Below are 17,178 nucleotides of genomic sequence, written 5' to 3'. Positions count from 1 at the left end.
ATCGAAATAGTCACTGTATGCGTTCGCCTTGATTAAAAGGAACCGCAGAATACCTACCTTGCATGACATTGGGTGTTTTCATTTTATTTTTATTATGTGGTCCGTCTGAAATTGTATTTATATCATTTCCAAATAAAATCATGACTGGTGCGATGCTTTTTATTATTTTTAATGTGTCCTTTTTTTGTTTCAGGTCTAAATCATCAACGCTTCCAATATTGGGTGTATCGAATAATTAATAAGTTAGTAATGTTGTAGAAGTATATAGTTTTAAGTCGATTAGCTAAAGTGCTAGTTAGAGTTTGACCCGCGGTTCAGTGCCGAGTGAAAAGTGGAGAACATAACGGCAGCCAAGAGGAGCGCCGGGTTCACCCCGGTGACAGACAGGTGAGACCAATTAAGTACACTTTTGGACTATTCATCATAATTTACTGGTCAAATATCAATGCAGCCAGTCTTTTGGCCTCTGCTAGCGATGCGGATAAGTTCTTCAATGCTCAATTTAAATTTTATCTTTTCAACCCATGTTGTGTACGTCATACGATTATATCCTGAAACGGGCGTTAAAAAGTTGAAAATAATTAAAAAACTTAATTGTTTCCATTAATTCATGTAAGTTCCTCATTACCGACTCCTCAGCGGCTATTCAAAGGCGCGCTTCTCTTTAATCGTGCCCCGCAACACCACGGAGTTACAATATACGAAGCATTCATGACATATGACCTCGCACTTTTTAAACTAATCACTTTAACGTTCACGCGTTTACTAAATGCTTTTAATTTCCCCCTCACTGACACGTACTCAGAACTACGTAACACTATATTAATTGCTATGATTAAATTGAACATGACGCATTATCATTTATCCGCCAATTACCGACTTCCCAAAAACATTGTAACTTGATTTTAATGTCTCATAAACAAATTTGCAAATTAGTACTTAGTGAACATCAACTAGTATTTTAATTAAGGAAATAGCTGAGGGCGGCTGGAACCTGGTGTGATTAATTAGCGACTTGCTCACGTATCCATTTTATCTATATTCATTATCTAAGCGGCAGAGGCACGATTTTGTAGATTTACTCAACGGAAAAAAGATTATTTGCATATTGACTGCGCTAAGGGGCTGTTTGTACAACGAAACATGAAATTTCATTTATTTTTGTAAGCCATTGCAGTATTTATTGAAGCACTTTTATAAAATAAACTGATTTCGCACTCATATACCGATCTTGAAAGAAAATTTACAGCGGAGCTTAACAAAAACCTATCAGATCAGTAATAGGCTTATATTTTATGTGTACACTTAATTTATAGTCTCGTCGATAAATAATTTAATGGGAAACGAATAAAACATGAATATTACGTGAATTTAGTATGGGTTTCTCATTTAAATCTTGTGGTGACGGGATGGGTTCATAACGCTGGCACCGTTACATCATGGTGCTCGTATATTACACTCCCTATACAATTATGGTGACAAAGGTTTGCGAAGATTGTGTGTGACGATATACTTTTATTTGCATAAAGCTCTTTGATAACTTTATATTGAGATATGGAAATAGAACACGCAACACGCAATCGATCTTAGATTGGATATGGTATAAAAGTCAATTAAATTTTTATTTATGTTGTCGCAAATTGTAGCTACGTAGTATGTACAGTTGTTAAATACATAAAAATATAGCAAAATACGTATATGTACCATCACAAGATGGAAAAAATACATTCTGTAAATTTCTTCAGATTCAGGTCCCATTTGATATGGGGCGCTGTTCATAATTTGTCTAACATACACAGAACACAAAACATATTTTATGTTCTAGTAACCATTTTCTCACGGTTTCATACCATATCATATAGTCTATATTACTCAAAAGGAGTGCAGCTTTCCAACAGTGAAAGATTTTTTTCAATCGGTTCAGTAGTTTCGGAGAACATAAAATCTTCTAAATTATATAAGTATAGATTATTATGGGAAAGACTAAAGAGGTTTGTTGCGTGTTTCTGTATTTCGATTTACCGCACAGTTAATCAGAACATTGGCCACATCAATTTCTTGCGGAAATAGAGCATGAAAATTATTGACCTTTATTCAGAACTGTAACATATTGTAACAATAACATATAAAATATAAAGCAATTCATTTATTTATAGAATTTCATATCAATGTTGAAAAATGTTGTGACCTAATTTCAGATTAAAATTAAAATATCTAAACTGCTGGTGTGATTTAAAACAAATAGGTATACAGATTTTTTACCAGAGATGGGCTAAATCACTCAGTGAAATGAGTAAAACAGTCTTTCTACTACCTAATGTATGTTACGTTAATTAAATTACAGACTTTGCTAATTATTACAAGGACCTAATATTTCGTTTGAGTAATCGATTGTAGAATGGAGAATGAGTAATACCAATTCGCACTTTACGATTTTTTTAATTGTTGTTGGTTTATGACTCACTTGCTTAGATCATTTGAAAGATCTCTAAGCGTACAAGTCTGCCTATTGATGCGCGGGGTGTGAAGAAAAATTATGTTATTTATCACCATACTTATAATACCAAATAGACAAAAAATATCAATGCACAGGATCAATTTAGCAAAACAGTCGTTCTCTTCAATGACAGTTGCGCAGTGCCATTGTCACGAACGTACAGTTTAGCCGACAGTAAAGGTCCAAGAGTGGACATAGTAAAAAAACTTTGCTCGCTAGTCAATGGGTAATAGGCTCGTGGAGATTTAGTTTTCTTTTGTTTCCTTTGGATCTATCTTGTGAGTCCGACTACAAGTTGGGTGTATCTTTTGAGTCCGACTACAAGTTTTCTTGGTATGGTGGCCAAAAATGTTGTCAATGATGATAAAATATCTATGTGGTTTGAATTCTGAAATAGACGGGATTGAAAACATAATTGGAGTTTCTAGTCAAAACTAGAAATTAGCTCAAATTACTTAGTTTTTGTATTTTATTAAAAAGGCTCCATGCTTTATTACTTACAGATTTAACATAAATAAGTAGGTGTTTTAAAAACTAAATAATAAATCACATTTGGCGTCTTTAGCTTGTTTTGATATTCGAGTTCAAAACCCCAATAATTCCGTTGTACCCGCCTAATTATTGTAATTTATTTATAAGTTGCACCGCACAAATCACATATTAACAAACTGATTAAGATGCAGCAAAAAACTGTTCACAAATGCGTCCATACAACAACAATAAAGTGTTAATAAAAATAAACATTGATTCAGGTATAAAACCTTGGGATTGTATGAGTAAACTAATTAAATATTCTTGTCTGCGTACATTGTTGAAGTGTCTGATCTCCATCAAAGTGTCACGGGACAATAGTGGAGAACAAACAGACATACAGACAAACGGACAGGGAAACAAAGGTTTGTTAGCTCAGGCAGACAGATCATACATGCGTACCTACTCGTAATACGGACCGAGATATTAATAGAAAATGGAACGATAGAAATGTTTTATAATAGGCACAGTTATATGGTTACGAGTCTGTATAGATATCAGACTTTATCCAAGAATCAAACAAATGGAAATCTTAGTAAATATTCGTCAAGATATTCGATAAGATTTTTCGTATTTCTCTGTAAAAGACAGTAGACTATACGGGACGTTGTTTTGTAATACATATTCAGACCATGGACAGGTGTGATCACAAAATTTTGTCTAACACTTAAATGCTGTCGGTCTCAACCCTTTTAAAAGTGTTATTATAAAAATCAATAATCTTCATGTTCAAAATATATTTAAACAGGTACCTAACCGAATTAATTTTATTCATACGACCAATGATAATAAATCAATAATTAAAATATTTGGGATGATCGTTTTTTGAAATCGGCAATTCTTTATTAGCTTCAACACGATATCTTGTTACAAAAACAGGTCCATGACAAATTGTATTACATTTTCATTATTCGGATATTTGCGAAAAGTATCGGATATCGATTTACAACATTATTGATTCGATGTGACAAAATTAAATTAATTGCTTGCTGAAAACCTGGGTGTCTGTCCCTATTTTTGGTTTCGCGTCATCAGTAGAATAAATAGCAATTTTTGGTTTGGAGATAAACAGCGAGGTCTCAGCAACCTTCGGCTCGCAATCAGACATAAAGCTAAGATTTGTGTCGAGGTCAAGCTCAAAAAACAATTTAGGTTTACAGCGAGACGAGCATTAGATGACCGATGCAATTTATTTTAAAGTTTACGTCTTTCTGTATGTAATTGAGGGTTAGCCTAAAAGACCAGTCGTGTACTTTGAGGGTTAATGGTCCTATGTAACGTACAGGTACTCTAAAATTATAATCAATAGCACCTTGTTCCTCTGAGTTTCAAACATAATTCGAGTACTGCGATTCAACTGCCTAGTTTATTACAGTGACTTTTACAATCACACCTGCTGTCAACTTCCTTAACAAAATCCCGCTACGATAGACAATATAAAGCAAGCAAGTACATGTTAGTACGGTGTTGCCAACATTTTAAATACGAACTTAATCTACGTGTTAAATTAGTATGAAGATTCTGTCTCGCGATACGAACTTTGCACGACATGTTTCTTACATTAGCAATTTAAGGTCGCCTGGACTTCGCCGACTTTAAACGAAGGAGTTTCTCAACTAGTATTAAGTTTAAATATGTAAACAAATAGCTTGGTACAAGTAAGTGCCTTTTCATTTTGCTTGGGATCACTGAGCACGTAATGTAACTTCTTTGAAAGTTTAGAAGATGCTCATAGATCATTTTAGGGGAAGGTTAGAGAGCTACGTTGGAGAAATAAAGAAGATATAGTTAGCAAAGGAATTAGCAGTGTGATGATCGCTAGAAAAGTAGCATAGGAAAAAAATAGGAAAGACACAGATCATAACCAAGGCATTGTAGGTTCAGTAGAAAAAACTAAGAAGGGCTGGTGAAGCTGTAGGTTATTCCACACAATCCTGCAATAGATGATGGTCACCAACTAGAAGCCAGACTAGATGGCGAATATTTCCATTACATTAAGTAGACTTTGACAAAATATTGCTCCAGATTTATATAGCCACAGACTGTCATCATTTTATTCATGTACCCTAATGTTCTTCTTCCTAACACTTATGTTCTTACGTTATCTATTTCCTAGCTCATTGCTAGAATCCGCCTTGCCTAGGATGTGAGACCACTCAGGATCCATCCGTGTACTGATAGTATCTATCCGTGAAATGTAATTTTCCTGTTCAGTTGCTTTAGCAGCTTCATTTGACTAAAGAAGATGTTACAAGTTGGGTAAAGTTTTGTAAAATGAAGTCTGTAATGCTCAAAAAGTTTCTCATGAGGTTATTGATTAAACTCTTTATTACAATTTATTTGAAAACTAAACCAATGTTATAAATCAATAACAAAATTGTTCTTTTATGTCATCTACCTAGATTTAACCTAGCGTCTGATCAATAGAACAGGTTATATAAATCATTGACATCCACAACTAATTAAATAATTGCGAAAGGAAAATACCTCAGTATTTCATTTGGACACAACCACATTGATTGGAGACAAATAAATCAGGTTATTGCGGACAATCATAATAGCATTGTTGCTCGTAACTTAATAAATAAACGTCATTTTAATCAAAATCGAGGTGGCATTGTGTGATTCACAATTGGGGTTATCACTGTCGACTGTCAGTTCACGAAACGGTATTATTTCAAGTGAGAACTGACCTAAATAAAATATACCTGTACAATTTTGTTAAGTATAGAGGATAGAGGAACCTCTCAAGATGAGCATATTAAAGTCTTCTGCATTGGGACGATCATTAAGTTTTCAGATATGGTCCCTCTTCAGTTGTGCTGAGTAGGGCATTGCAATATACCAGCAGTTCTGATGTAACTCAAACTCCAACGATTAAAATAGAGACAGTCAGGGACTAACTATCGCTTAACATCGTAAAGCCGACCGCTGACAAAATGGTACTGTAGCAAATTACATGCAGTCCGTCTGGTGATACCAGTTAACACCAAACTGTATTACTTAAGTAGTGCAAATCAAGCAAATATAGACATTTATCTGTCCTAATTACATTTAGTTATGTACTATTTTCGCCCACGTTCATATTAATCAAAATAGCTAAGCGCCTAGTTTGCTAGATAAAGCAATAATGGTATATAACATTCATTGAAATGGAACACCCAATCCGTACAAATCCGGCTATCGTTCATGTATTAAATCCTCAATTCGGCATGAAGTAATGCTGGGATCATTCAACTAGACTCTTTGGCTGATCGCTCGCGTGCCGAACTGAATCATATTATTGCATAACTCGCTCAAACATTCGCGTGCAGTGCAGCCTTGCCAGCCGTTATCAGCGCTTCCCGGACCGATGTCTGGGTGACCTTTGGATTCGCCGCTCGGAAACTAGGTCGTCGGCTTCTGACCTTTTTGTTTGTGTTACAGCGGATTGAAAAAGATAAACGATCTAGCCCGAGCGCGGCCGGAGATGCAGAACTCTATTTCGGGTGTAGACAAATGCACGGGCCGAGCGTGTCAGTCTAACGCTGATACGTGTGCGATTGGGGTCTGCGCAGGCGCCTGGTTAATTGTACCGATTAATTTGGTAGGTTACAGACGTCCATCTAAATATAGGTTACATACGCGAATAAATATAACATTTATTTATGATGCCAAATAAATTTTCGTGAATTACACAACCTGTACATAAGCAAGCAACTGTAGTAATTTGACTAATAGACAATCAAATCATACAAAGGTATGCGAGCCAATAAACGATATTGCTACGGACAGCAATTGCATTTTAATACTTTCTTCGTCATTTGTCATGGGAAGGTAACAGATTGGATTCCGGTGGCAACTTTACGCATTACATCGATTCTGATTTCTTCACGCCGCATCGAGGTAACGAGAATCGCTACTTGATAATAAAAATCTTGACTGCAATTTAACAATATGTTATGGTTCAACAACATTTTAGTTAAAGGTTATTTTCTTTAAAGATTTTGAACGCAAAGAAGAAAGTTAATAATGATTTAGGCCGAAAATAAAGGATTAAGGACACAGCGATTACGAAGTTAGTGGGTAAGACTTTCAATCACGACAAACTTCTAACCGTAAACAGTTTTGCAAAGCGCGATAATCTATTCAATCTATCACTAAACTTCAAAATTTATTTAGGACTTAATAGCCTTCAACTTCCAACACAGCGATAAGAGCCGACAAAACGGTATACACAAGTAAAATAATCGTCAATTAAGTCCACGTTTCTGAGCTGCGTAAATTCGTTTCTGAGGGCGGCGGCGTCTCACTGCTTGATCGACTACCATCAGCGACAGCTTTAACGAGCCTACAATTATTGAGACGACCCACATACTGAATCTCAAGGGACAAATGGCCGATCCAACTTGTTCAACAAAATTACTGTTGGCACTGATCATTTCACTTACAGTTTTTAAACCGCTTTAAATTTTGGTTTCAGTAAACAACAATTACAAAATAACGATTTCTACGAGTAGACAAAAACTGAGCGCTAAGTGACAACACTTTATTTCAGTTTAGATAAACAAAAAATACACGGCACAGATACAAAATTACAATAGCATGTAACATCTAAGAAATTAGCAAAAACAGCATGGCGGCAGACTGTAAACGAATGATAATGATTTTAATTAGGCAAAAAACTTGCATACCGATAAATAGACGTAGATAACAATTAAACAGATATTAGATGCAACAAGAAACAAAAACAATATCAGGAGTATTTGTTAATTACTCAGTGTTTTTGCATAGCTCTGCTAGACTAGGTCAATAAAATGTTATAGTTCAAAATAGAAAACTAGTTTTTATCAATTTCGACATGTAAGTAAGGCCGCGTCACACGGTAGGCGGAGCGGAGGCGGTTTGGGGGCGGGCGTTACGGGGCGAAAGCGGATGAGAGGCGTCAAACAAAAGATATCGTACGACTCACGACCGGAATCCGTACGAGCTGCGGAAGGATGTGAAAATATAGTATTTGCTATCAAAATACCGTCCCTAGCTTCCGGAGGACCGAGTAGTTTGGTAAAGAAAATTTTGGGTACAAATATATGAGGAGCACATTATGTTTAGGAGCAAGGTCTTTCCGAAATACCTTTTCTAGGTCGGACGTAGGCTGTAAGGTAATTGAAACATTAGCAAATGAATTACCTACAAAAAATAACATTGATTAATCATTGGTCATTGGGTTTTCACATTTTGTGTATCTTTTACACTTTTCTATCCTCCTAAAACACTATGATTATTTTAAATGCAAGTTAACTATGGTTACCGAATAACTACATAAAAAAACGAAAAATAAGTAAGTATAGCATTAATTATGTAGCTACAAAAAACTTATGAAAATTTTCGTGATCCAAAATAAACACGCTTGCTGGCCACAATGTTTTGATGACATTTGGGTCACGTCAAGAGCGGCCGTGACCCAAGGTTTGAACTGTTCAATCCCAAACGTGTGTGTGGAAGGTTACCAGTTTTTGACCACCATACAATGTGTCAATGTTGCCATACTTCTCAAATGATCAATGGTTTTGTGAAGATGGGACTGGACTAGTTAGAAATGAAGTCATCTAAAACTTAATAAGACTCTTGAGTGCTGTAAAACAAATGACCTACATTTTTTGATCAACTTTGACTTGCAATGTTAATCGTACATAAGTCTACTGTATTAGAAAATTTGTTTTCAACTACTGAACATATTTCCATATCCAAAGCGCGTTCTGCATACAGGAGGTGAATACCAGTTGGTAGTAAACTTCCATTGTATGCTGAAACTACGTGGATAATTGAGTACAAGTGAGCCTTCACGTGCGTATATTGGAAGTTTGCTTACTCCAAAAGCACACATATGTGCTATATATACAAGTATAAGTTTATAAGGTATGTGGTCCGCAAACAGTGACAAATTGTTAGCTTCCAGACTGTGAGAGTCATTAAGTAACCCTCCTTGATCCCAACAAGTTGCGTGGGAACTATCTTTTCCCTTCATTTCGCCCAATAGATATTTATTTTTATCAGTGTAAAAAGACATGGCATTCCGGTAATAAAAGAAAATCGTATTGTGTGTCATACGATGTTTAAGTAGTTAAGTTTTTATTTCATGTCGAATTTGCTTTTCTGATTATGGGATGTCCCTTGGAAGTTAAAGAAACCTTAAAAGAATTTGGATATGAAACCTTTTTGGATGAAGTCAATAGTTACGCATTTAAGTAATACAGAGACAAAGCAGATTACAGTCATAATGTCTAAGCAAATTACATTTCAAAGCGGTTATAGTTAATTTGCAAAGAGGTTAAAGGTTAGCCTATCAGAATCTCACGCAGGGTGTCATGTGTTACGACTTATATAAAAAACACACTTCAGCCTTCTATGATGTTCGGGAGCGATATTAAATCAGGCCACATAGAGGCTGTAGGGGTAGCTCCATCGAGGCTGGCGGGGGGGGATGACCCAGTTCCCGTGACCAGGTCGCACGCAGGCGCTCAACATACCACCTGCAATTAAAGCGAACTAAATGTTTGTTTTATTCAATTAGCCGTTAATAATATCGATGCAGAAGTTGCTTCATACGAAATTAATAGAATGCGTTGATTGGCTCGTAAATGAAATTCCTGTGCTTTTTAATGGCCTGGTCGTTAGAGAACAAAGAATTTATAGGTAATTGTCGTCTAGGCATCCAGAATGGCTTTTTCATATAAGAGTTAGTACTTACATTCGACATAACGTCAGGCTTTTTATCTACTGGAAATGTGGACATTTACTGAAGCAGTAGACACCAGACATGAAAGATACTCGTCAAACAAAGGGTACTAATAAGGCAATAAGACGTATTGTTCAATTGTCAAAAGCCAATATGATTGTGCCTTCCGAAATTGCCGTGACGACCACCCAGTCTGCAAACCTGTTAATACTTCTTACTTCTTGAGATAACATACTTTAATGTTGCTAGATTTAATAAAAGAGGCATAAATCTTATCTCTGTCGCAGTCTGGCTCGTTATTTTTTTAAATGTTAAGAAAAGGTCAAGTTCTATTATTTTAATGTAACCCAATTACCTGATTGTTTTCCATACTTTTATTCTTGACATAAAATAATCTTCTAAAAAAAGGGTTTTTATAACATTGACATTTTGGAGTGTAGCAGAAGAAAATGAAATCCATCTTTAGCATAAAGTAAATAACCACTAGAGAGCGCACTCGCCAATTTCTTCTAAGAACACGACTCACCACTGCGGGCGGGGGGACGCGGCATAATCCGCGGCTACTATTGGTCAGTTCACGGTCGCTACTAAAGGATCGTACTGATCGTAGCCTTATAAGTACGCGCAAAATCACTAACTTTTGGCGAGCGTCGGGGCACTGTATGCGCAGTCAAGTGGTTTTATAGTCTTTGATCTTTAGTAACGAGTAATTTTCTTCAATGTTCACATCAAAACTCCATTAAACTTGTCTTTAATTTAACACCGTTCTTAATCATGTACATCTTACATCAAACACTTTAATTATGTAAGCAATACGGGGTGTGATTCTAATTTATTTTTACTGAACTGTAACCTTGTATGTGGGGTGATTTTAATGAACTCTTCTTGAAATAAGGATACAGGAAAACTGTAAGAAATTACATAATGTGAAAATATTAATTGGTTGAATTCAAAATTTTTGAAATGGTAAATCTTCTGAAAAGTGCTTCGCACAGGGTCTCGAGTTCGATTCCCAGGTCCAGCAAAAATCAAATTTTAATGAAGACAGATGATGAATTCAACAAAGTTTCGAGGTTTAAGATTCACTCCAGCATAAAACTTGTTTGACTAAACTGTGTTTTCCTTAAACGTCTCTTTATCCTGCCTACTGGTCGGGTCAACTCTGCTGAAAGGAATTAATCTACCGTTTGCTAACGAGGTCTCTCATCCATGATGTTTCTCAAGCGAAGCGGGTGCCGTACCGACGACCATTAGAGACAGTAGGGCTTTATAATGAGAGGTAGCTTTATTGGTAACTTCGTGGTCTTGTCAATGAAATATAGCTTCTCTAATAGTTGTTATTGTTATCTGTTTTATATTTCTTTTCTATTTTTGAAGTTGAAATGTTGAGGTCATTCATACCATTAAGAACAAAATGACTAGCGGAGATGTCATAACGCAAAATGTCCTAAAAACGGGTGTCGGTTGACAAGGAACGTTACTAGTGTTAGGCCTGCTTTGAAACTTTTTTCTTTTTACACGCTTTTTATTAGCTTCACCTGTATGTTTGTATGTTTGTAGGTTTGTATGTTTGTATGTTTGTATGTTTGTATGTTTGTTTGTAACCGACTTCTTTGGGCGCGATTTTGACCCACTTCAAACGGCCAGATTTCGTTCAAACTTTGTAGATTTATTGAGGACCGATGACAATACACTAATTTGATAAAATTATTCCATTTTTAACCGACTTCCCAAAAAGGAGGGGGTTACACATACACATCGATTACTCCGAGGTTTATAGACCGATTTACGTGATTCTTTTTTTGTTCGACTCGGAATAGCTGCCAGTTGGTCCCAAAGTCATCAGGTCAGGATCTGATGATGGAAACCTTGAGAAATCGAGGGCAACCTTCAAAAGTTGTAGGCATACATAGGGTAAAAACTTGACACTCAGGTGTACGCCTAAAAGCACTATTCAACTGTGAAGATTTGGAGCTGACCTGATGATGGAGACCAGAGAGGGTCGAGGGAACTCGACAACTGAATATGTAAACTACCTCGTGTTTGGGCTTAAATTATTTGTATTGACAAGACCTTTGCAACAGTGAAGGTTTGGAGCTGACCTGATGATGGAGACCAGAGAAAGTCGAGGGAACTCGACAACTGAATATGTAAACTACCTCGTGTTTGGGCTTAAATTATTCGTATTGACAAGACCTATGCAACAGTGAAGGTTTGGAGCTGACCTGATGATGGAGACCAGAGAAAGTCGAGGGAACTCGACAACTGAATGTGTAAAATACCTCGTTTGGACTTATATTCTTTGTATTGATGAGAACTTCCCACTTGTATGGATAGTGACAACTATTCGTATCACTGAAAAGCTTTAAATAAATAACCATTTTACAAAAAAATTAAACCGACTTCCCAAAACACTAAAAAGCAAAAAAAAAAACTAATTTTAGGTGCATCGGCCTAGAAGTCGGTGCCAAAATTAAGTTAGTAACATCCATTAGACACCGACTTCTAGGCTTTTCAATTTGCAAAATATGATTTTTGTTAATTTATATAATTTTTATCTATAGTCGATAAGGTAAGAAAATTAATTAAAATTTTCTAGATTTTTTCTCTACAGTCGATAAGGCAGGACTCGATGTTAATTTTTATTTCCAATAATTATCTTTAGCACTTTTCTCTAATATTGTCAAATTTTTGTATACTAAAGAGAATTTTAATTCTACAAAACAAATAATAGTTTTAAAACAAACTAAAAAGTAGAAAATAAATAATAGTTTAAAAAAAACTAAAAAACACGCTTTTTATAGAAAAACGAACTAAAAAATAGAAAATAAATTTTAATGAATTTAAATTAAGAAAACAGTGTTAAAAATATCAATGAATATAAATTAATAATAGTGTGAATACAAAAAAAAATATTTAAAAAAAGCGTGGGGTGCTTTTTAAGATATTATCGAAATGAAAATCACTGTAATCATATCTGTTAATATAATATTTATAACTATTGACACCATGCACCCCACGCTTTTTTTTAAATATTTTTTTTTGTATTCACACTATTATTAATTTATATTCATTGATATTTTTAACACTGTTTTCTTAATTTAAATTCATTAAAATTTATTTTCTATTTTTAGTTCGTTTTTCTATAAAAAGCGTGTTTTTTAGTTTTTTTAAACTATTATTTTCTGTAACATGTATGCGGCGTTTGAATTCCAGATATTGCTAGCTCAGTATCATTAACGAATCACATGTTTGATTTTACATTACGACAGCGAATAGATAAAGCGGTACTTAATAAAGCGAAAGTTTTATTAGATTATGAAAATGCATTATCAAATGCGATGTACCTATCAAACGTTCACGTGTCAGGTTAAAGATCACGGCGGAAAATCAGTATCTTTTCTGATGTAATGTTTTCAATAATTTCATCAACCTCTTTAGATCAATTCTGGCACTTTCTTTAGCTGGTCACAGTATGTATTCCTGTATGTTCTGGTAGTTATATAGCAGCTCATTTGTGTTTGTAGGTGGGGTAAAAATATTCCTATTGCAGTACCTATGTATGCCGTGGAATTGTTTCTTTTTCTTCTTTTCTGAAGTCTATTACTGACTATTCTGAGTATGTCTATTATAGTTATCGGCACGAATCTTGAGCTCTTCACCTGCGCAGAAGTAATTTATTGGGTCCCTTTTGTGGTATGAAGTGAGGCGCGGGAGCGGGCTAAAGCGGTGATTGGTCCGCAGTGCATCGCGTCATAGCCGTCATTCGGGATTGGTTCTTTGCTAATAATCACTTCTGTGTAGATGTTGGTCAGAGCTCAAGATTCGTGCCGATAACTATACCAAATTTACTCTGGGTGTCATATCTATCATAGTATTTCCACATTAGATATATCAAGTCCACATGTTAGTACGGATGTCCCCAGGCGATACTATCACGTATTTCGTCCTGACATTCACGGATGATCGCGTTGACTTCGCTCCAATGGTCACGCCGATTTCGGATATCCGTTATATATAATTTGTTGCGTAATACCAGCTATTCTGGCTTTGACACTTAATACGGCTTTGTGGTTGGTGAAATAAAAATTGTTTTATGTATTATTTTGTGTGGTTCTGTTGAATTTATTGTAAGTTTTGTTGCCATGCAAACTTTTTGATAGCAAGAATGCACTAAGGAATTCGAACGAACTTTATCTGACTTTTGCATCATCGTTTTTTCATGTTATTCAGCAATACGTTTCTATTTCGTCAGTGAATCTATTTCGCGTCGAAAATAACGCGTCGCGGCGTCTCGGGCATGCGTTGGAATTACGTTCGCACAAGTCCTTGGCTAATGACGTGTGAGTCACAGTTCTATTTCTTATTTTCTAAGAATAAATTCAAAACTGCATTTGAATGACTCAGTGCGACACTAAAATGATGCTTAGAGGGCGATGACCCGATGATCTTGTGCACATTTTATTTTGTTTGCTTGCATTCTGCTGTTAGGCTGTTGTTTGGTTTTGGACGTCTTGGACGTTTTTTCAGGTAAATGCAAATTAGCCGTTTACCGTTACGTTTTATTAACCGTTTAACGAGATGAAAAAAGTAATGAAGGTTTTTCTGCTTCTGTTTATTTTTTTAAATTGCTTGGAAATTATTTTAGGCCGGAATGCAACTCCGTATTAACCCGAAGGTTAGGGATTTGAATGCATTTAGGTCAAGGTAATATTCGAAAATCCAGGCAAGCGCCCGCTTGACTTTGCTGAATTACCTTTTGCATCAGTGCAACGAGCATAAACCGAAACATTTTGAGGAAACCGGCATTTCTGCGTATTAATCAAAGAAGGAAAGGAAGGGAAGAGAGGTTTTAAAAGTGCAGTAAACTCATTTAATACACTTATTAATTAAAAAATAATATTATTCAAGTTAATATAATGAATACATTACACTCAAAGCGATAACCAAAAGTAACTAAAACTAATAGTTGTTGGTATGTAAAATTAACATCCCAAGAGCATTGTAAACGTGAAGGAAAACAGGTTATTATTGAGATGGGGTACCACGGGTCAACGACCTTCCTCTAATTATGGGCTATAAAGGTTTCAAAAGGTCCCCTGACTAAAAATATTCTACTTTGCCTCTTGCAGTGGGTGGCAAAGGGATTATATCTAATCATGTAATCGTATTGGATTAGATTAGACTGGGATAGAGATAAAAGCAAAGATTTGTTCTGTGTAGGTGTTACTGAAGTGGATTAAAAGATATCTAATACTAACTGATATTAAGTTGCCAAAGTTTTTTTCCTGGACGTCGCTGACCGAAAATGTTACTAGAGATGTTAGACTTATAAAAGACGAAAAAGTAGATAGATACTTGTTTAACAATAAAAACTTTGTTCTCATTTGCTGTATCGCCATTTAACTAACTAAAACGGGAGTCCTCACTATCTATAAAATAACATAACAAAACGAAGTTACCTCCTATTACCTTAAGTTACCTGCTTGAACTAACTGCACTGAATTTACATCTCACCTGGCACTTCTTAAAATTACAATCGGTTAACTTCGGCATGTGGGCGGAGTCCCGAGGACTAACGAATCATTCCGAAGATTACCGAAGTATACCGAGGATTTCCGAAGCGAGTATAGCAGTCAAATCCCTCGAGGCTTATCGAATGCAAATCTGAACCGTTTTAAAGGAAGACTTGTCTAATCCTATAAAGTTCTATATGCGTTTTCTAGTTATGATTCTTCGAGCTTAGAATGTTAGAACTTGCATAAACGCTGTAAGATTGAAGTGGTTCCAAACCGATAAAAAAATAAGCAATCTTCAATAGCTACTACAAAAAAAACTAAATATAATTTTAAAATGAATGAAATTACCAACATAAATAATAATTGATAACTTTTTCAATTACCTACTTAGGTACCAACACTAAATTAATTTTGTCAAAACAAAGAATATTCAAGGACCTTGTTAAGTAGGTATTAACTACAATTACTTAATTGATATTTCTTTTACTAAGATTACAGTTATGATGTCAATTTAATGTTAATTACAAACATTAAATGCAAAAACAAATAAATTAGAGACCATAAATTATAATATAATGACTTAATTTATTTATATAATAGCAGGAACGTGTTATCGATACTTTAAAGTCACATTATCTAATCCATTACTTAAGAGGTGCTTAGTAATTTAAAAATCAAAGATTCTTAAATCGATAATTACGTAAACGCCATTCAAAGTTATTGTAATTGGTTTAATAATTCTAAATAAATAAGGTCAACTTAGGTACTACTTCAGAGTACCAACCATAGAGAACAAAATGACTAGCGGAGATATCATAATGCAAAATCTCCTAAGAAAGTAACGCACCAAAATGCGGCTCACGATTCTATGGAACCCGCCCAATATTTTCAAAATAAGATCACCAATCAATCAAGACCAATCTTTGACAGATTGATTTTGATTTGACAAGGAACCCGAACGTCTTTTGTAACTGATAACACCTACCGTATGCTGCTTGACTTACACAAAGGCGACTGACCTACCTATCTTATGGCATCTCCGCTATCTTTCCTTCCTCTGTGGTACCAATGTAGCATTACTTTTTACCAAATATCACTATATAAAATACTAGCCGTTTTCCCGCGGTTTCACCCGCGTCCCGTGGTAACTACTGCCCGTACCGGGATAAAATATAGCCTATGTTACTCGTGGATAATGTAGCTTTCGAATGGTGAAAGAATTTTTAAATCTGTCCAGTAGTTTTTGAGCCTATTCATTACAACCAAACTACCAAACAAACAAAGTTTTCATCTTTATAATATTAGTATAGAAAAGTACCTACATATACCAGTTAAGTCCCAAAGCGCCAATCTACCTGTATCTTCAAGTACTGCAAGTTCTCGGCCACATAATCACACAAAAGTATCGAGCTAGTGCTGTACTGAAGCGCTAGTGTTGTGAATGGTCTTGCAACTAATTTGCTTACTTGTTTGTTCTATGCTTCAAGGTAAATACTCCTGGTCGTAGTCGAAGTACAGTCTGGAACAGAAGTTGTTTGAATGGGTAGCTGAAATTAAGTTTAATTTTTGGCAGGTACTTAAAAGACAGATTTTAAATACTTACTCATTAAAAGCTCTTGTTTTTTTTATTAAATACTTTTTGAACATTTTGTACAACAGTACAACAGCGGACTTTATGCCTTAGGTGTTTTCTAGAGAGAGCCTACCAAAAAAATCTTAATCAACAAAATTAAAATCTTTCTCGTCATCAAAATTCGATTGCTTACCTATTACAATTCCTACACGCCTAGCCTATCAAAGTATCACAAATTGTAACTTGAGCGTAGTAAGTTCACATAACTACAACTATTAGAACATTATTATTGATTTAATGTTTCCTCTTGCTTACGCTGCGTACTGATTAGTACCACTTT

General features: G+C 35.3%; 1 protein-coding gene across 1 annotated transcript in view; it reads left to right on the top strand.

Annotated features, from left to right (window-relative positions):
- Positions 1–17,178, top strand: part of LOC110369974 (ecdysone receptor) — a 219,691-nt gene that overhangs the window by 14,135 nt on the left and 188,378 nt on the right. The window contains exon 2 of the mRNA XM_064036285.1: positions 194–387. The gene's annotated coding sequence lies outside the window, so the exon portion shown is untranslated. The remainder of the gene's footprint in view (positions 1–193; positions 388–17,178) is intronic.

This window comes from Helicoverpa armigera, chromosome 9 (genome assembly GCF_030705265.1).
Source record: "Helicoverpa armigera isolate CAAS_96S chromosome 9, ASM3070526v1, whole genome shotgun sequence".
NCBI lineage: Eukaryota > Metazoa > Arthropoda > Insecta > Lepidoptera > Noctuidae > Helicoverpa > Helicoverpa armigera.
This window is presented reverse-complemented; position numbering and strand designations above follow the sequence as displayed.